The 21,430-nt window shown below is 41.2% G+C and overlaps 1 protein-coding gene across 2 annotated transcripts in view; it reads left to right on the top strand.

Moving 5' to 3' along the window:
* LOC109042210 (metabotropic glycine receptor) overlaps nucleotides 1-21,430 on the top strand; it is a 437,874-nt gene that overhangs the window by 78,043 nt on the left and 338,401 nt on the right. For both annotated transcript variants that reach the window (XM_072300307.1, XM_072300308.1), the window contains exon 2: nucleotides 3,811-3,933. The gene's annotated coding sequence lies outside the window, so the exon portion shown is untranslated. The remainder of the gene's footprint in view (nucleotides 1-3,810; nucleotides 3,934-21,430) is intronic.

The raw sequence follows: 21,430 nt of genomic DNA, 5'->3' as shown, positions 1-21,430 counted from the left end.
TAATGATAATATTGCTACTGGCATATTTCCCAAATGCTGTGGAATCAAAGATAAAATATAGAAATGAAAAATTCACAGAGTTCTTGAAATATTCTAGCAGCATTCACACTGAGTTTCAATTCTGTCTGTAGACCAGTTGGACTACATTTTGCAATTGAATCAGTGAGAACGAACACACACCAAGTCGGTAACTAAAAAATGCTCAACTTTCATTATAGAGAGTTAGTTTTCATGAAGGTAAGCGAAGTTAACGCATCTGCCCTAACTTGGACCCTTGAAGTGTCTTTAAGTACTTGGCTCCCGGCACCAAAAATCTTTTTCTTGCACTAACTTCTTCAACTACTGTGCAGTTTTGCGTGTGTCTTGATTATTTTCATTTTTTCGAGTTGGTGTGTTTTCGTTCTCACTGATTCAATTAGGAACTACAATTTCTGGCTAATCCGTAAGAACACCTATGCGCATAGGGAAACTGATGGTACATGGGTTGTTTCTAAAATGAGCTAGAGATTGTAGTTCCTCGTCGCGAAATTTAATCCAATTAAAAAAAGACCATGAGTAAACCGACATGACTTCTCCGCGACCGAAATCAGGCAACGTCGCATCCACTCAAACCTCAGTGAGCCATCATAAGCACGGAAATCCGAAAGAGATTCTGAGAAAAAGAGCTTCATGCACAGTGACTCGCATTACATAATCTAATTTCCGCACTTGACCACTTTTCATCGCGAACTAATTCCTCAGCTGGAGGCAGCGCATCCTGCCGTCCCTTTTATCCGCTGGAAATATGAAAGGAGCTAAGCTCTCTGTTTACGCGCGTTTGTATATCCTCAAATTCAGTGCTGATCCACGGATGTGGACACGAACACGCACGGCCATCGGACGTTTCAGCTTTCCTGAAACGTCCTGCTTTACCTTTTCGGAGATACTCAATCGTGTGGGATCGATTAGGGTCATTCGTGCGTGTATTTTGCGGAATACTGCCGTGCTAAGGAAGAACGCCGTATGAACATTTGAGAGTTGCCAAATTCCCTTCGATAAAATGTTTATTTATGAGGAAAATTATGAATATTTCTCCTTGAAATTTTCGGGGACTTTAGATCAAAATACAAGGAATATTCTCTGAAAAAAGGGAAGAAAAGTATTCATAAGTTTACAAGGGAATTCGCATTTTATCAAAGGGAATTTGGCAACGCCTGAAGGTTCATACGGCGTTTTTCCTTAGCACGGCAAAATATGTGTCCTATTATCCGAAGAAAAAATCCCTTCACGCGTGTGTTTACCGAGTTTCTACGGTTGAGCAAGTTTTGGTTTCATTTACCGGGAGAGGTGAAAAGAACTAAGGGGTATGATTTAAAATTGTTACAAAGTAATCTGCCGTGCTAAGGAAAAACGCCGTATGAACATTCAGGAGTTGCCAAATTTCCCTTGATAAAACATGTATTTTGGACAACATTCATGCATAATTTTTCTTCCAAATTTTCAGATAATTCAGATTAAATTGGGTACAATATTGTCTGAAATTTTTGGAAAATAATCTTCGCAGTTTTCCCGTCGAATTCGGTTTTTATCGGAGGAAACTTGGCAACGTTTAAAGTCTCATAAGGCGTTCTTCCTTAGCACGACAGTAATCCTCTGAGCAGTGGTAATGAAAAACCGTTCGTGGATGTTGAGAGCGTGTCCTCTATCGCCGCGGACGTTACTTTGAAATGGACGTATTTCTACCAAACAGACCTATGTGGAGGTGAGAAATATGGGGTGTGCTCGTTAGTTCTCTGGCCGTAAGAGTGAATGGGAATAATAAAGCACCAGTGACGTCAGCGGCAATGAAGGAGCCGCAGCGCGGCGGAGAGATCGTTGGAGGGAGTCTTTAACTCATGAGCCCTGTCCACAACGCTCTCTTGCCATCCTCGCGGCTCATGAGATCCTCATTCAGTTGGCACATAGGTCTGTTTGATAGAATGCAATATCCCGCTTTTCCAATTCTTCAAAAGGAACCACGCCCACTTTTACATTGCTTCTTATGCAGCTTCCTAGAGCACACCCCATGTTTCTCACCTCCGCATAGGTCTGTTTGGTAGAAATACGTCCAAATGCAAAATACTAGCCGCTAATAGTATCGCGTCCTTTCTGCTGATTTTGGAGTTTCGTCGAAGTTGAAATTCAATATAGACTTGATGGAAACTAATGAGATGCGCTCTCTGATTGCTTCGCGACTCGTCCCTATATCTGCGGAGGGAGGATAAGATAAAAATTCCGGAGGAGAAGATAGGAAAGGGTAAGTCAAAAACGAGAAGATAGATGGAGAATAATCGAAAAGAAAGAAGGAACGGAGAATTATTAATATGGGGAGTGTGTAAAAAAAGAGGCGGTGGTGTTAAGTGAAGGAATGAACCTGGTATCCTTATTTGGACTACATTTTGCAATTTGGAGCTATAAATTCTGGCTCATCTAAAAAAACACTTATGTGCATAGGAAAACTAATGGCGCACACGTTGTTTTTAAACCGGGCCAGAATTTATAGTTCCAAATTGCAAAATGCAGTCCATTTAACCCTTCGATACCCAAGAATTTTTTTGTAATCCTAAATCGGATCTAGTTGACCCGGTTTAAGTACATGTTTTTCCAACCTTCGAAATCAGTAATAACACGGTTACACACCTCAAAACCTATTAAAATCATTTGATCATTTGATGGAATTGAGGCGTGTAACTGTGTTATTTCTGATTTTGAAGGTTGGAAAGACATTTGGACGTATTTCTGCCAAACGAAACTATGTTCATGAAGATATGAGCTCTGAGACCCATCAGAATATATGCACAATAGGGCTCACGTCATAATGCACATAGTTCCGTTTGGCAGAAATACGTCCATTTATTGAAAGTTTTATCTTTTTCGAAACACACCAGGACTTTCTCCTGCTTCTATTCCTCATTGTATGCAGAACCAAACTTTCGCTGTGTGTGCGCATGCAATATGGAAATGGAGCAAAGGAAAGGACGCGCGATGACGGCGCAGAGATACAACTATTCTTTCTTGATGGATGTCCCTGTTGCATCTGCTTAATTGAAGGCGCGATGGCGCGAGGCGTGAACTCGCGAGGCTTTGCTTTATACTGCCAATGAAGTCTCTCTCAGATTCGGGAAAGAAGTTAAAAAACGAGATCGGAATACGTCTCTCCTATCTTTGGCTGTGTTGATACTCGATTTATTTCTCTATTTTCCCCCAATTTGAAGTCTGATTCGTTTTTGTAGGATGGATTTGGAGATTTAAAGCTCGTATGCACCAACACCATACAACCCGCGAGGAACGTGTTTTTAGGAGGATTCGGGTCAGTTTGACCCGGCTTGGGCATCTAAGGGTTACAATTGGACGTATTTATGCTAAAAAGAACTATGTTGCATGCAATCCCTATGCATATAGTTCTTTTTAGCATAAATATGTTCAATCAATATTTATTTTTTGTCACATCAACTTTTATGAGAGGTTATGTGAGAGGCTTTTATGGTTTTATTTCTAAGTAACGTCTAATAGTAGTCCTGTGAAAGGTTGGCGACAAGGGTGGAAGAGGAGATCAGAAGGTGCCAATTGCCTGATGATCTCTGGGAGGATAGGGGGCAATGGCGATTGGGCGTCGCAGAGCGCGAGGCGGCGCTATCAAAGCGGCTTTATGTATGTTCATCTAATAGTTTCTAATAATAAATGCATGTTATGATTATTCCGGTATTTGTGTTTAGATATTTCATCCTGATTCATTTACTTTTATACTGATATCAATGATATTTTTATGCATGTATTAATTTATTTTTTCAGATGTCGGTGTGATAATTCGAGAAATAGAGAGAAAATCATTCCTGGTGCAATTTAGTTCGCGTTAAATTCGAGAATGGAGGATTTTATTTCAGTAGAATGTACTAAGCACTAGCAAAACATAAGGTAGGTTTTCCCTTTCATTATCTGGAAAAAAAAACATTTTGACGATGAAACTGAAGCGTTGGGTGTGAAAAGGACGCTTCTAGTTTGCGATTTTTTGAGAATCTCCACTTCTATCTCATATATTACATGCAGAGGAAATAATTGAGTCAATTTTCGTTTAGAGCATATTAAAATCAAAAAGAATCGGTATTTAATGGGAATTCCGAGAAACTATACACATTTGCTTTGATCATAATGGATATAACGTCAGTGTAGATTCTGATACACCGCCACGAATAAACGCCCTTTCCGCATCATCCTTCCGTTTCAATTGAGGGGTTTTATAGACAAGGTGCACAAGTGCAGTTTCTGAAATTAAATCGATATATCGATAATTTCAACTAAAACTAGTCTTGTAGTATATTAATGATTGTGTGAAAAATTCACCGCCAAATTTAAATTTTTAGGCGTCAAAAAGTGAGTTTGACTTTTCTTTCCGCATTCTTAGTTTCATGTAATTTGGAAACTTATACCTTGTATTTCATAAATTAACAAAAACTGCACCCACGCGTTATGTCCTCCTAGCCCCTCCTTTAAGAAAAAAAAATAATAAAATTTTCCCTGTGAGAGTTATTAAACAGTCAAATGTACGTTGGAATTTTCATACAAAAATATAGAGCAATTCTATTCATTGAATTCTTCTTTGATTTAATTCAGCACAAGACTGCATCAACAAAAAACAAAAAAACAAAAACGAAAAAAAGGGACCACGGAGAACCTTGTATTTTATAAATTAACAAAAACTGCACCCACACGTTTTGTTCTGCCAGCACCTCATTTAAGAAAGAAAAAAAAATCAAATTTTGCCCTGCGAGGGTTATTAAACAGTCAAATGTACGTTGGAATTTTTATATAAAAATGTAGAGCAATTCTATTCATTGAATTCTTCCTTGATTTAATACAGCACAAGACTGCATTAACAAAAAACAAAAACAAAAAGGTAATGTAGCATCGCGTCCATGATATTGGACTCCATGCTCACCTATATGGTGTCCGGTTGCTAATCACGTCCAAGATCTTGGACTCCATGCTCACTTTAATGAGGGATAATTTTTTAGAAAAATCGAAGTGAGCATAGCATCCAAAATTGTGGGATGTAGGTATTCTCTGACAACACACGAGCATAAGGTCCAAAAATTTATTAAGACAAGTTTTGTAAAATAAAAACGGACAAATGTGTTTTCGTAAAAGAATTGTGCATTGGTTAGGTCAGGTTAGGTTAGGTAAGGTTAGGTTAGGTTAGGTTAGGTTAGGTTAGGTTAGTTCAAGTTAGATTAGATAAGAGAAGTATACGATTTTCTATCATGATGAACTTTAAAACTAAGAATGGTCTACTTGCTATTGGACTCCATGCTCAAGCAAAGACGTGAGAAGTTTAGCGATGAGCATGGAGTCCAAGATCTTGGACGAGATGAGCAGGCAAGTTTATCAAGGGTGAGCATGGAGTCCAATATCATGGACGCGATGCTACATAATCAACAAAAAAACGGAAAAAAGGGAAACCACAGAGAGAAAAAGTACGTGGTTTGCGGTCGCGTACCTGTGGTCTCCAAACTTTCGGGCGTCCAGCGCACTAGTTCCAGCCCAAATTAATGGACCGAAATTAATCAAGAACTATTTTGGAGGGCCGGAGCTTAGCGGGAGATTTGACCGTGATTATTCATTCATTTGGAGTAGCTTTGATGAGTTTTATTTTCGACTCTCGCTTTAACGCTATGTCCGCGCGGAAGTTATGGCGAGCGATGGTATTTCCCGGTCAAACGGATTTAGTTGTTGCTCGAGAGTTGGAGTTGATGACTGATGAGCACCAAATTAACCGGGCTCGGATTAATTATCTTTTTACTTCATCCAGCTCCCTGCGATCCAGCTTTGTTGTATCCATCGCTCATTTGAACAGCGTCTATCAAAAAGTGCATGTTCAAATTATCAAACACACCCAACGGCTCATGGATCTCAATGGTAGATGTGTAGTTTCTGAAATGAACCGAAAAAGTTAGTTAGTTTTTGATAAACGAAATGTATTTGTTTTCCTCCAACTCGATTCGTTTGTTATATTTTTGTTTTTTCACGTACGCTCCATCTCTTATCTGCCCATGCGGTCATTTTCGTTTGATTTTATTCAGAGCTGAGGGGCATTTACATTCACGACTTGTTTGAAATAAAAACGGAACCTTATGGAAAACCGCAATTATGAATGGATGCTATCGACTGCGCTGGAACGGTTGTTTTGTTCTGATCATGCCCCTTCTTCCCCCGTTTGGCGAATTTCGTTTCCCAGTGCGAATCACGTTCATTTGAATCGACTATTTAATTTTGGGAGTTTTTTTTCGGGTGATTTGAGTTTATCCGTCAATCGGGTTGTCTCTGTTTATACGAGTCAGATTTTGTTAATCGCTGGAAAGATAAATGTTTATCTTGTAATTCCGAGGGTGGGTTTCCGGGAACAAATAGTGAGGCATATATTTTGTGTTTCTAGTAATTTTATTTTTAGCTTTATTTCTGCGGACCTGTGCTTTTTTATTCTAGTTAACGCGCATGTATGTACGTGTTAGAAGTTGTAAATTTAAATGCTTGTATTTTAAAAACGTCCCCTTAGTCTTTAAAAACCACCCGTTTCAACCAGCAGGATCGCACTATTCTCTTTTTGTCTTCTTTATCTATGGATTTGTCCATCAATTCGAATAATCAGCCTGTAGTCGCGTAACAACCTCTGTGAGAAATCTAGCACTGGTTACTGAATTCTCCGGGGATCATTATTTTATAACCAGGAATGGGTCAGTTACGCTAGTCTCAGAATCGTGTTTTGATTATTTCAGATTATGGATCAGTAAAAAGTATAATGACACCTGTCCAAATAACAAGTTTCCAGTCTAATATTGACAGAGATATCGCCCTTCAAAAAACACGACGTATGACGTCATTCACCGCGGTGGTACACACCATGGGTACTTCCACCCTGGTTTCATCCATGTTTCAACTAGTGCAATATGTGCATTACTATTTGATCAATCCACACCGAAAGAAACCATGGTATGTAGGATTGTAGGTAGTACCACGGTGGATGACGTCATACACGGTGTTTATCGAAGAGCGATACCTCCATTAATATTGGACATAAAAAGTAAGCTTTTGGACAGATCTTATTATTTTTTGCTGATCTGTAATCTTAAATCCTAAAAATGCGATTCTGTGACCAGTGCAGTGCAATTGTACGTATTTATACTGAAAGGAAGGAGCGACGGGTAAGAAAGAAGGAGTACAATCGTTAGTTGAGGGCCGTAAGAATGAGTGGGAATTAAAAGGCACCAGTGACGTCTGCATTAGCCACCGGGACCGGGAGGGATGGTCAGGGGCCTTTAACTCATGAGCCCTGTCCATAAAGCTGTTGTCATATGCCCACGACTTTAGCATATCTCCCCGCTTAGTTCCTTTTGATTTAATGTCAAGTCCCACTTTTCCATTTTGCCAGGAGGAATTATCACGCCCACTTTTACATTCTTTATCATGCAGCTCAAAAGAGTACAACCCACCAATCCCTCACATCTCTAGTTCATTTTAGCATTAAAGCGTTCGATTGACCCATTCGGTAGCCACTATCTTCCTTTTTTGCGTGGGTTCAAAATTGGTTGGGTACCAGGGCGCACGTAACTCGTAAGTCGTCAATCTCCGGGTGTGTTTTCCTCCGTGGGTTGCAATCCCGTCAAACCGAGTTCGAAAGTAAACCAAATCCACCCGCAAAAATTCGTCTTCGGTGGCAGTCAATCCAATTGCGAGGGTTGAAGACAGATCCTAAGCGGTCAAATCCTGAGCGTGTTGCAGTTTCGCCCACAACTCAGTCGTGCAACGGAAGAGAACCGTAAGTCCATCCCAGAAAGAACCTCGATGCCTATTACAGCATGTGTAAAGCACGGACCACGTGCGAGGGAGTTACTGCTGTCTTCCGTAGGACGACGGAACTGCATCCCGTTGATCGGATTTCGCGAAGTCAATCCGAACGGAAGAGAAAATACGATTTAAGAGATGATTAAAGGAGTGCGTGGAGGTGCTCTCAAAAACTAAATAAGGTCTCGAAGTAGGGTTAGCTGTTTTTGAAACAGTATCCGTTCCGCGTCCTCCGCGAAGATTATTCGGACGTATTTCCGCCAAACGAACTATGTGCAGTATGGTGTGAGCCCTGTTACGGTTATATTCTTACGGGTCTCAGGGCTCATGTCTCGAAGCGTTGGCAGGGTTACGTCCATTCGTTCCTCAGCGCGAGTAATATCCGACAGAAATGTATTAATGCGCGGAAGGCGTTTGAGCGCCCTTTAATCTCGCTCCGCGCGACTCTTGCGCCCCGATCGGGAGCGGCGGCGGCAGCAAGTTTGATTTGAATCCGGGCCCTTTTTTGCCTTTGTGAGCGGGAACAAAAAATAAATTACATTTTCAGCGAACTTGTTACTCTGAGGTTGAGCCGAGTGTTTGATAAAATCTGAATTGATTCGACTTATTAACTGCGAGAAAACGGTAGGCGTTGCGTTACGGCCGCCTTGCGCCCCCCCCCCCCCTCTCCCCGCACCGCCCGCCCGCCCGCGCGCCTGTTTGTTTCTCTCCTTTTTTCATCCGCCTTTTCAAAAGCTGCGACATCTGTTTGACTTGTTCCCGCGTCGTACCTCTTACTTCTCGATAAGGCAGCTTTTTCCGCGGCCTTTTTTCAATTCGAGGCTTTTCTCGGTAGGAGCGGTGCGACGACGACGCCTACTTCCCTGCCCTCGTTGTCTGCGCCCCTTCATGATTCGACGTTTGAATTCCGTTTCATGTTTGAATGACTGCGATTTTGAAGTGGTGTCTCCGGCATAATTTCGTCTTAATTTCATTAATTGGTGTAGAAAACGTTCCTTTCCTGCAGTCTGATTATTGAAATTGATAGACAAACCGGACGAACTGAAAGTGGAGCGATCCTATTGGTGGAAGCTTGTGGTTGCAATGGACTAAGGAGGTAAGTAATAGACTAACTAAAGGCAACCCACGAGAGACCCTACAGTTAGTCCATCATTTTCCCCCTTGGTCTATAACAAATACCTGTTTCAACCAACAGGATCGCTCCATACTCCCTATGTCTTGTTTGTCTAATGCATTGTCTATTGATTTCAATAATCAGCCAGCAGACCAGTGCAGTGGCTCGCAAATGAAATAGATACATAATTCATATCCCGATCGCAAATTTGGATACTTCAGTAGGCACTAAAATAGCATTTTAAGCCATTTCCGCCGTTTTTGAGTTTTAATTTTGAAAGTTTTATCAAAAATTCGACTTTTACTTAAAAAAATACCTAGAACTAATATTAAAATTGAGTTTCATTTAAATTGTTTGAACAGGAGCCGAGATAGCATTTAAGGCGATAACCACCATCTTGGATTTCAGAATTTTCGAAATTTGAGTTGAAATTTAAGCTTCCCGTCAAAAAATGCCACCTGCCACCAAGTTTCACAAAAATCGATCAAACAGGAGCCGCATACCGTACGATCAGCAGGACTTTATACGGTGGTAAGCGATACCTGTCAAGTTACAAACATCGGAGCGCCTTCAATCTCGGCTGATACTGTGCAATACTTCAGAGGTGGAATAGTTGCTCAGAGCGCCTGCCACAACTCGGCTCCGACTTAATGGTATCCAAGATCACGATTACCGCTGATATTATACACTTTAGCGTGTGCCCGGTAACACATTTTCTATACAACGACGGTGAGGCAAAAAACATTCAATTTGCAACGTTGCAAGTTTTTCAACGCCTATTTTATGCGGGTGTACTAATATGAACACGTTAAATCTGCCGTAAGTTTTCCGAGGTATGATTAGAAATATTTTATGAGAGTTATTTTATGTTTTATTCCAGTTTTATTGTATAAAGTGTCTATAATTATTTTTTTGTTTGCCAAATTGAAAATGCATAAGTATGAACTATGCAGATTATGCATGAAAGAATGCATTTCATATCTTTTCTTTGTGCTCAAAAACGTAACTTCCGTGCCTAAAAAACCGTGCGATTTTACCCACAAATCATCTTTCTGGTATTTCTCCGAGTGTGACAGGCTTATTCTAATTTCTACTTCATCCAGTGGCCCATGATCAATCCTAAGACGAAATTGTGCCTGGATTATTGAATTGTTTTTGAATGACCTCGATCGATAGGTAGCATTTTTAAAACATATGGAGTGAATGATCAACTATCGATATTTCCTCATTCGAAACTATGGTAAAGAATCGATTATTAAGGTGTTCATTGTAAACATCCTGTTCATCGATCCTTTTTCATAGGTGGAAACGGCAGATCAATCGATATATCGCAAAGCACGCCACGCCACTGCCAATGGCGTGGTGTGATATGCGATGTATCGATTGATCTGCCATTTAAACCTATGGAAAAAGATCGATGAACAGGGTGTTCGCAGCGAACACCTTAATAATCGATTCTTTATCATAGGTTTAAATGGCACAACAATCGATAAATCGCAAAGCACGCCACGCTACTGGCTATTGGAAACAAGGTTGTTCGATATCGAATCGAGAATCAACTCGCTGTCACGATCACTTACACGCGCGTCTGACGTGCGGATTTTTGCCGGAGGAGAGTCGTAATAACCGATTTATTCTGCTATTTTGTTGCCTAGGGTATGACAGGAGGAAGTTCAACGACGACACATGTCGAGGAAGTTTGCTAGTGACTTTTAACAATGTATTGGAAAAGGGGAAGGTTGTAAGGTACGGAGAGGTTGTAAGGTCCCGAAAACTCGCCCGGAAAACCTGTAATAAAGAGCCGGAACGCTGTAAAATGAGCAGCGACTAAGTTTAACTACTCCGTTTCAGACTTGTGCAGCCTGATCGAAAATCAAACAGGGGAAGTAAAGTTCTGCGTTTTGTTTTTCGTCTAGTTTTCTCCGTTGGGCTGCGCTCCAACGGTTCTCCAGGCGGAGTAGATCTCCTTTCTCCGGCGCAGTTTTTTCCCTTTTTGTTTCTCATCGTGAACTCTTGCTCCGTCGAAAAAATCATAATTTTGTTTTCAACCGTCCGTGGAAAAAAGGACCGTTGTGAACCGGAACAATTTTTTTCAGAAAATCGGAATTGCTTGTTCAGTTGGGTAGAAAACTATGGAATCTCAGAGTTTTTTGGACAACATCCTTAAGTATGATTATAATGAGAAATCCACTCACTTGCCCGGAAATTTTCTTTTCTTTTTCGAAAAGTTTTCGGCCTTCTAGCCATCGTGAAGTACTGATCGCGCTTCCAATGTGAGTTGCCTCTATACCTGATGATTTGCCGAAACGCGCCAACAGAAGGAGAGAAAATTTCCGAGCAAGAAATTAAATGCTACATCCAAATTTCACAAGTAAACTGATTCGTACTCGATGGTACTGATTGGAACTCTCTGTATTGAGATTTTCAGCTTTATGCTAAATTTTTAACACACTTTGGCTAAAAAACTCCAACTTAGTGATTGGTACTCTTAAAAGTTTTTAGTAAAATCAAACAATTTAGAGCTACATCATGGTACACGAAAACTGAACATAACTTACTTAACATAAAAAATCAAAACGAAGATTGTCAAACTACAAACTTCTGAATCTGCCGGAGCATTTGTGTGCTCGTAACTCAACAAAACCGTATTTGGAAAGACGTATAATTTGACGACGAAGCCACTTGGATGAAATGTTCATCAAATTAGTGTTTAATTTCTATTATCTTGGCTTTAAATTGGTCAGAGAAAGTATCATAATCTTTGATCCATTTACACCATCAAAAACGTTGGGGTCAAATTTTGTGCCGGAGTCTATAAAGCGCCCAAAAACCCCGAGTGATATAAATGCGGAGCGGGATCCACCCTCCTTACGGAGTGTCTTACACTATTACAGTGCGGAATCTAATCTTTTTGCGGAGTGCAGTACGCTTTTTTACGCTAATTCCACTGCATATCATTCGGGGTTTTTAGGCTTTATAGACTTTAGCACCGAATTTTACTCTTCGAGTTTTGACAGTACCCCTACTCAAAACAAGGCATGCAAAAAGACATTGATTAGACTAAGTGCTTGCAACGTATAAATAATTTGATAATAGTGTGATTCGTAAACGACTTCTTTAAATATAAACTCAGCATCAACGCGTTTCGGTGTGAACTGAGCTTCGTCACACCGCATCTGCGAAATGAGAGACGAAAACTCTCTTCGCAAGGTCGGCGTCATCACGTTTTAGCTGGTTGTCATGCGAACGTAGTTTAAAAGGAGACAGTGTGAATATGATTAGCATTTTGAAATATCACTCAGATGAAGTGTAGTCAACCCCTGCACGGTAATCACAGAGGGACAGTTCTCAGTCACACAACTTTTATAAGGCGGGCTTACGAATTAAGTAAGTTATGAACTACTGCAAGTTGCCAAAAACCCCCCGAGAGAAGAAACTGGGGTGGGGGAGTTTTGTCTAGAAACGAGTATATACAGCGTTGCAGGCTCTGTTGAAATACGTTGGCCCACTTTCAACACCGAAACACGTTGCTCCGATGACGTGAGAAAGGTCCGACCCCATCCGCACGTGAGCCCCGGCGGGCATTGAGTTGCACGAACGGTGGGGCTCTTCTGAACGTGCAGTTACGGGTAATTTTGTAAGAAAAGCGACGGAAAGGCGAGCAACCGTGATTCGGGGTGAGGTGTAATAAAGAAAAGGCTTTCAGCCCATGGTGCAAGGAGAGGAGAAATGTGTCATCTGAATTGAGAAACATAGACTCTCTCATAGCGTCATGAATTTATGTTACCTTACCAGCGTTGTAACTTTTCGTTACGTCTCTTAAATGCAAAATGGTGCGCTGAAAGGCGAGCAGAAAAAAAGGTGCAGCCCAGTTTTAAGGCTTTAGCTTTTATTTTGAATTAAGTAGGGATTCTAGTTTTAAAATTTTGGTTTCTCTGTGAAATTTCTCAAGAATTATGACGGTGGTGCAGTACTTTTTGGAAGGTTATCAATGAATAAGTTTGCTCAGAACTTATAATAGAAGTTGGAATTTATACGTAAAAATCTTACCATGTCAAGGGATCCGAGTGGATTTTCCGTTCTCGAGAATAAGAGATTTCCCAGAAATCACCCGTTATACTCTATTTCTCAGAAAAGTCTCCCAGGGAGACAGGCATACCCACACACATGCACACGAACACGTTAATCGTTCACACTTTGAAGAGCCACTTGGAACTTGCCAAGTACTTGACTTCCCAAATACTTGAATTTCCAGGAAAACTTCGATACTTTATCATGTCTAGAGCTCTCGCCCTTCTAATTTTTTTACATTAGACCTCAAAAGCTCCTCGGATACCTACAATTCACAGAACATTTGAAAAATGACACTTTTTGTACGCACAGACGATTGAAATGGCATGTTCTCAACGTGTAAGCACTCAGACAGAAACCGCATGCTTAGTGTGCTGGTTACACGTTCAAATTCCCATCGATTTCCGATCAAATGGTGACTGGTGCGCACCATCCACCATCAAATTTCTGCGTCCTGCAAAAATTTGATGTGGATGATGGAGCTGTGAGGATCATCCTTCATCTAATTTCAACACAACCGTACTTATTTCATGCTTATTTCAATCAACACGCTGTTTTAATTAATTTAACTCATCAATCTAGATAACTCTCGACCGCCATCTTGGTCATCAATTTGGTCGGAATTTGACGGAAATTTGAACGTTTAACCAGGCCATTAAATTCAAATATTACCCATCAGCCCAGCGGCAACAACGCGCTCGGCATGCATAAAACTCAATCTTCAATGAATACATGGCGGAGAGAGAAAGGAATGGGCCAAACGGAGAAAGAGTTAAGTGAGCAGTCGTTAAGAAATGCTGAAATTATAAGGAGCGCGTAAAAGTTGCAGCTAATCGGCGTCGAGAGTTCGCTGATGGCGCTGTGCCCTGTCACCCCATCCCCCTCCACTCCTCGCGCAGAACCGCGCAACCGGCACACAACCCGAAACGCAGATAGTCGCTTCTTGCACGGCACGAAAGTCCTCCAGTCAATGACCTGATACACTCACGAGAGGATTTGCGAGTGTGTGACTTTCCGCTAAAAAGGCTCAACCTCCTTTTCAAACGACATAGAGAATCATTCAAGCAAGAGCTCCTCTCGGATTCCAGTTACGCTCTTTTACCGGCAGAGTGCATCGTCGTCTCGGGGCTTCGCGGGATGGCTTCCTCGTTGCCCGCATTCTTCCGCTCTTGATGAGTCCTGAAACGTCGCACAGGGAAATGAAGATTTACGCTCCGACTGATGAAGCCGAAAATTTCAGCGCGCTTCGAGTTCGAGAAGAGAAGGCGCCGTGTATTATGCCGCAATATCTTCTGTATGAATTAGTACCCCCCCCCCCCTTCCCTTTCCCCCTCGTCTTCAGCATTGCAATCTTCAAGTGGTACGGTGCGGTATGTCTGAAGGAAAATGACATATTTCTGTGGCCACCGAGCCATCAGTCGTGAATGGGTCACCTCTATTTCTCAAGATATTGTGGCGTGGATTGGCTAGAAAAATTGCATTCTTCAAATTTTTAATATGAGGATCGACAGTGAGGCTCTTGCATGGAGTGGAAGTTTTAAATTTAGCAGTTCGAAGGCCAAAGTGCGAAATCACGTATCCCCGTTTGCAATGTTGCAGATTTCTCGTAATACTCTATTTTTTCTTTCAAGAACTAGTCAACGTAATTTCTTAAACTCCCTTGACGTTTCTCTCTCTGATCTCTGTTAATGTCCCTCTCTTGGTAGAATATTCCGGTATAAATTTCAAGCTATAAAGTTGGCTTGTTTCTCTCAGAAAAAATCAAATTAGAGAGACAATTTTGAAACACTACAATGGAGGTATGTCGTTACGAACGTTGGCAATCGAATTTATTCCTATTTCAAATTTTTAGAGGTACTCAGTGATGTCGTCCACCCGCGTGAACCATAGCTCCTTTTGACTTTATTCATTTACACAAAACAGGTCTTGTTTGAATTAATACGTCAATTTTTAATAATGGGAGCGTTACACTGGTCTTAGAATCGTGTTTTGATGCTTGATTCTTGTCGATCAGCTGAAAATATTAAGATCCGTCTAAACGGCAACTTTCTACGTTCAATATTACCCGAGATATCGCGCTTTAAAAAAATCGGTTTATGACGTCGTCCATTACGGGAGTGACACCCTTGGTTTCTTCCATCTTGCTTGCATCCGAGTTACACGTTGAGTAACCAGTGCAAATGTGCGTAACACACATTGAACTCGAAGTCTTGCAGGCGCTAATATGCGTTCCACGCAAACCTACCGACTGCACTGCTTTTGGCGCAATGCGAGAAGTATTCATGCAGTCTTGTAGGCGCTAATATGCGGTTCAAGCTGACCGCACTGTTTGGTGCAGTATTCCCACCGTCTTGCAGGCGCTAATATCATTTATCCGAGTTTCATTTTGAGTAACGAGCAAATGTGCGTCACTGAACAAGATGGAAGAGACCAAGAGTGTTACTACCGCGGTGGATGACGTCATAAACCGAAGTTTTCAAAGCGCGATATCTCGGTTAATATTGGATATTGAGAATTGCTGTTTGGACAGATCTTGTTATTTTTAGCTAATATACAAGAATCAAGCATCTAAAGAGGATTCTATGACCAGCGCAACTGACCCATCCTGTCGTGCTAAGGAAGAACGCCGTATTTACATTCGAGAGTTGCCAAATTTCCTTCAATAAAATTTTTATTCCGTAGGAAAGTTATGAATATTTTTCCTTGAAATTCCGGTGATATTGCAAGCAAAATTATCTGAACAATTGGAAGGGAAAAATCCTTGAGTTTACCAGGAAATTCGTGGTTTTTTCAAAGGAAATTCGGCAAAATCTGAAGGTTCATACGGCCTTTTTCCTTGGCACGGCAGCATACGCAAGTAGCCGATTGACACAATTTTTATCTCTAATCAATGGAGATGTTGCATGTATGAGGAATTTGCGATTTGACTGTTGATTCTTATGTAAAAGTTCGCGAGAAACACGATGGTGCCACTGGTTTTCTCTGAAATCAACTCCCAAGCTAAAAAAAAAGCTCTCAAGTTGAGGCCAAAATGGAGGGGATATCCCACGCTATCCTGAGAGTCCACCTCTACATCAATACAAACTCTCAATGAAAAGATAGGGAGCAAATACATTGACAGGGCTGCCTCTTTATTTGGGGACTCCACAACTGAAAACACGGCAATCCTGCTAATGTATTTGCTTTTTTTTTTAGCTTGAGAGTTGATTTCAGAGAAAACCAGTGGCACCAACTCGCGAACTTATGCATAAGAATCAACAGTCAAATCGCAAATTCCTCACACATGCAACATCTCCATTGAAAGGGAAATATTTATGAGTTTACCAGGAAATTCGTGGTTTTACCAAAGGAAATTCAGCAACATCTGAAGGTCCACACGGCGTTTTTCCTTGGCACGGCAGCATTCGCAAGTGGCCGATCGACACAATTTTTATCTCATCAATTTCATCAGACGGCAAATCAGCCACGATAAGTACATTTTATCAGGGGGCATCGCTTCGCGGCACCGGCACCGGCTCTCGCGTAACCGTTTCATCGGAATATTTCGCCGTGGCATAAAATCTAGATTGCCGGCGAGGAATAGGAAAGAATTTCATTTGGAAATTCGCGAGGCGAGGAGGCGGCCGCGGCGTGAGCGTGCATTCATCGTCAAAGCAAGCGCAGCGCGCCCGCAGGCACCGCTTCCGGATGAACTTATCGCTCTCGCGGCACGTTTGCCTTTGCCTTTGCCGTTCCCGTCGCCGCCGTTCGAGTTCCTTTTTTTCGGCTCAGCCGCGATAAATCCATGATTTAGCTAATGAGGGAGTATTGTGGAATCCCCCCTCCCCCCCCTTTGCTCGAGGGGCGGGAGGAGGACACGATAAGGGATGCTTGCCGAGCCTCCAGAAATAACCCCCACTTCGTTCCGAAGCGCTGTCGTGCTGAGGTAAAACGCCATATCGGCCTTACGGCCAAAGTATCACAAGTGCCATGCGACGTTTCAAAATGTTTGCAGCCATTTTTTTTTTTTTTTTTTTTTTTTTTTTTTTTTTTTTTTTTTTACGGAGAAATTGTTCAACCGGGACGTCAAATTTCCATGGAATTGACGAGTGGATCCGCAGGAACAGATTTTACTCCGCCTTGAATCCCTGAAAATTTGAAAAGCATGGAGCATATGCCAAAAACTTTTTGGTGTCTGCGGACAATAAATATGGTCTATAAATGGCTGTAGTGTAGGTCCTAATGGAATATTAACCATAATATAAACTAGCAGGAAAAAAAGAATCATTGCAGTTATAAAGCTGATCGCTTACAGGTTCACTTTGCTTTTCTAGGCAAATTCTCAATGTTACTTTACCAACGAGGAGAAAGATGTGGACCGCGTTAATAAGAAAGGAACCAAGCCATATCAGCTATTGCCAAATTTAATTGGACAATTTAATTTTTAACATTAAAACGGTTGTGCGGATTTTCGTGGAAATTTCAGTGAATTTCCTCCATAATACGAACCAAATTCCTTAACATTTTCAGTGGAATGCCCACAAACGTTCTCTAGTAAAAAATAAATTGCCCAGTTGAATTTGGGAATAGCTGACGTGGCTTGGTTCCTTTCTGTTAAACGCGGTCCATGCAGTCCTACAAGGAAGATTGCTTATACGTTCTATGGTTCACGATGCACAGAACACCACTCGTAACTGTTGAAGCGACTTTTGGACGGTTGTAAAAAATCTTACACGTAAGCACACGCTGTAAGTAAACGCCGATACCTGAAAGTTTCCCGTGTCGTAACAAGAACCCTCTCGGAATATCACCGACGTGGTGTGCTTTGCGATGTATCGGTTGATCTTCCGTGCAAACCTAAAGAAAAGGATCATCATAGCTTCGAATAGGGGAATATCGATACTTGATAATTCGCACATTGCCGCTGCGGAATACACAGTTTTAAATGCGTTTTGCAATATTTTCACTTTTACGAGAATACAACCATGTTTGGCGAATCCTGATTTTTCTCTCTAACAGTGTGTTCGCGACGAACATCTTAATATTCGATTCTTTACCAAAGCTTCAAGTTGAGAAATATCGATAATTCGATAAACATCGAAAATTCGATAAATATCGATAAACGCTTCGCCACTGCGGAATACACGGTTTTAAAGGCGTTTTGAAAGAATATTTTCTCTTTTACGAGACTATTAGCATGTCTGGCGAATTCTTTTCCTCGGGCGCGAAGTCGGTCCATCGCGATGGTCCCATCGATTGGCGGAAGTGGCGAAGTACGGGCGGAACGGTTAGCGGGGCTGTTACGATTGCACGAGTGGAATTTGCATAAAGGTCCCTCGCCCTCGCCGGGTGGCTTATTCCATTAAATTTATTTGTCACCCGGCGATTTGCTCGCGGGGGAAGCAGTGGCGTGGCGTGCTTTGCGATATATCGATTGATATGCCATTTAAACCTATGGAAAAAATCGATAAACAGGGTGTTCGCAGCGAACACCTTAATAATCGATTCTTTACCATAGCTTTAAATGGCATAACAATCGATGTATCGCAATTCACGCCACGCCACTGGGGGGAAGGAGCTGGCTCAGCGCTAAAATGATTCTGCCGAGCGGGAATAACACTTCTGAATTAGTCGGTGCCGCACCCGCGACAAGACGCAGCGCCGGGCGTCGGGACGCTGGGGACGCCGGGGCGGGCGCCCTTAAGCTCCGCCGAGTGGAAAGGTTGAAAATCTGTAGCTCTTAAAGTCAGCGCCAGCTCCTCACTTTAAAAACCGATGAAAGAACGAGACGCTCTATTTTTTGTCGCCCCCCGTCGACCTCCCCGTCGCGTTGGCGTTGGGTCATCCCTCCACCTGTTTCTGCATTTATTAGGCGACGCTTCCCTTCGAGCGTTATTTAATCGCTCCGTTTCATTAAACGTTGTCGGCTCTCCCCGACGTGGGTTTTTTCCTTTCCACGCTGTGCGAACTATTCTGCGCGTTGAAACGGTGTCGGAGGTATGAATTGCGAAGAAACTTTTTTCAGCAGGGACTTTGGCTTACAATGGACCACTAGACAAGTTACCAATTCCAGCATTCTGATACATGAGTTTTGATAAAAATTTCACGTAAAACAAGATGCGTAGAACGAAAATTTCCGAAATCAACTCCTTACGAAGATATTTAATGATACTTGATGCGTGAATTCAAACCACCCGCTCATGAAAACTCAATGCTCTACGTGACTCACATCGCGCGCTAAACGTTATCATGACAGTCTCTGCGATATAAAAATTTGGCAACCTCAATCTTGACGCTTTGGCTCAGCTATAGCAAGTTGTTTATAGATTGAACAACACATGGTGGGAAATGAACATTTCTCGATTGAGAAGCTCGCTGAAACCGTTATAGTGCACGATTTAACTCACGTAGAGCTTTGAGTTTCTTATGAGCGGACAGTTCAAATCCCTCGTATCCGATGTGAAATAAAAACGTTAATATCTTTGCCAGGAGTTGATTTCGGTTATTTCCGTTGCGCGAATCGTGTTCTACGTGAAATTCTGGTTCAGAAACATGTATCAGAATGCTTAAATTCGTACCTTGTCTAGTGGTTCATTCGCGCTTTTCGTGGATGTTAAAATTACAAACTCATTCTGGCGTCTTATGCTTGCTATTTACATTGTAAAAATGATGAGAATTTGACCTATATACGATATGAAGAAATATGTTGACGGTGAAACTCTCAAACCAAGTATCTCGTTTGAGATGTATAAAAATCCCTGCTCTTGTTTTATTTTTTCACAAAAGAATAAATCATAATTATTCTTTGCACAGAAAAAAAAATTCATGAATGTTCTTAAGAATTGACATCCGGTAGTTTTCCTAAGAAAAAAAAAAAAAAAAAAAAAAAAAAAAAAAAAAAAAAAAAACAGGAGGTCTACAACATCGCAAACCGAAGCTACGTGGTTTGGGAGTTTCACCGTTGATGTATAAATGAATTAAATAACGAAGAACTATGTAATTCTATGTATTCAGGATTCGCGTGCCTCATAATTCCTTTTCATTTGTTTAATATGTGGAAAGTCCACTTTAGCACAAGTATATGTCCAATTAGCTATTAGACATATGGTCAAAATTAGAAGACAACATCACATTTTTATCACTTCAAAATCTTGTATGGAAAACAATTCACATAACGGGAAGTTTTGAAATCAAATTTAGCAAATGGGTGGTTTTTATACGAGGATTAAAAATAAACTAGTGGTACGGAATATAACAAAATAATATGAACTATGCAAAACGATAATCCGGGTATCGGAACTTGGCTGTTTTGAAAAGGCCTTCAAATGCGGCGTGATACCTCACGCATTCCGGAGAGTTCAAATAGTTGTATCATTGCGCCGTAAGAATGTGACGGAAGATTACAATTGAAATAGCCTTCATGCACGCTGTTCCTTCGATTTTCGTTCACATTTTTTGCAGTCATCAATGCATAGCTTAAGTGCGCTTCAGCTAGAATTGTATTTAGCAAATGGGTGGTTTTTATACGAGGATTAAGAATAATTAAGTGGTTAGAAATGAAAACAAAATAATATGAACTATGCAAAACGATAATCCGGGTATCGGAGCTTGGCTGTTTTTGAAAACGCCTTCAAATGCGGCGTGATACCTTACGCATTCCGGAGAGTTCAAGTAGTCGTATCATTGCGCCGTAAGAATGTGACGGAAGACTACAATTGAAATAGCCTTCATGCACGCTGGGCTTGTCGATTTCCTTCGACATTTTTGCAGTCGTGAATGCATAGCTTAATTGCGCTCCAGCTAGAATAATTCTGAACGAGTTATTACCGAGTCTTTTAAACACAGATCAAATAGAAGTTCGATTACACAAATGACGTCATTCGAATTTTTGCATTTAACGAATGTTAACATATAACTTATATCTCGTTCAGGAGTTGATATTCAGACTTTCCTCTACGTGATTCGTTTTTTGCCAAATTTTGAAGAGAAAACTTGTAGTGACGTACTTCAATTCCCACCTTGTCTAGAGGCCCATTGCGAATTAAAATAACCACCACTTTCAAAAGTTTTGAGGCAAAGTTTAAACTTCCCTCCAGGAACATTTGAGGCCCGAATTTTCATTTTCGCCTATTTTTAGTGATAACCTTCTCTGCAGTCTTCATTGTTTGAAACTGACGCACAACGAGAAAATGAAAATATGTTTTGACGGCTGAGAAGAGAGCTTGGGAGTTTATGCATTATGAAAGCTCTTCATTTTCAATTTTTAGCCATCACGAATTCAACAGCAGGACAGCTCCCTAAGTTGCTACGTTGCTGATGTTAAAAAGATGACTTATCATGCACTTTTTTTAATTCGCAATTAAATATTTAAAACCTTCCCCATTCTCGTTACGATATTTTGGCGTATTTATG

The sequence above is a fragment of the Bemisia tabaci genome, chromosome 5 (assembly GCF_918797505.1).
Source record: "Bemisia tabaci chromosome 5, PGI_BMITA_v3".
In the NCBI taxonomy this organism is placed as follows: Eukaryota; Metazoa; Arthropoda; class Insecta; order Hemiptera; family Aleyrodidae; genus Bemisia; species Bemisia tabaci.
This window is presented reverse-complemented; position numbering and strand designations above follow the sequence as displayed.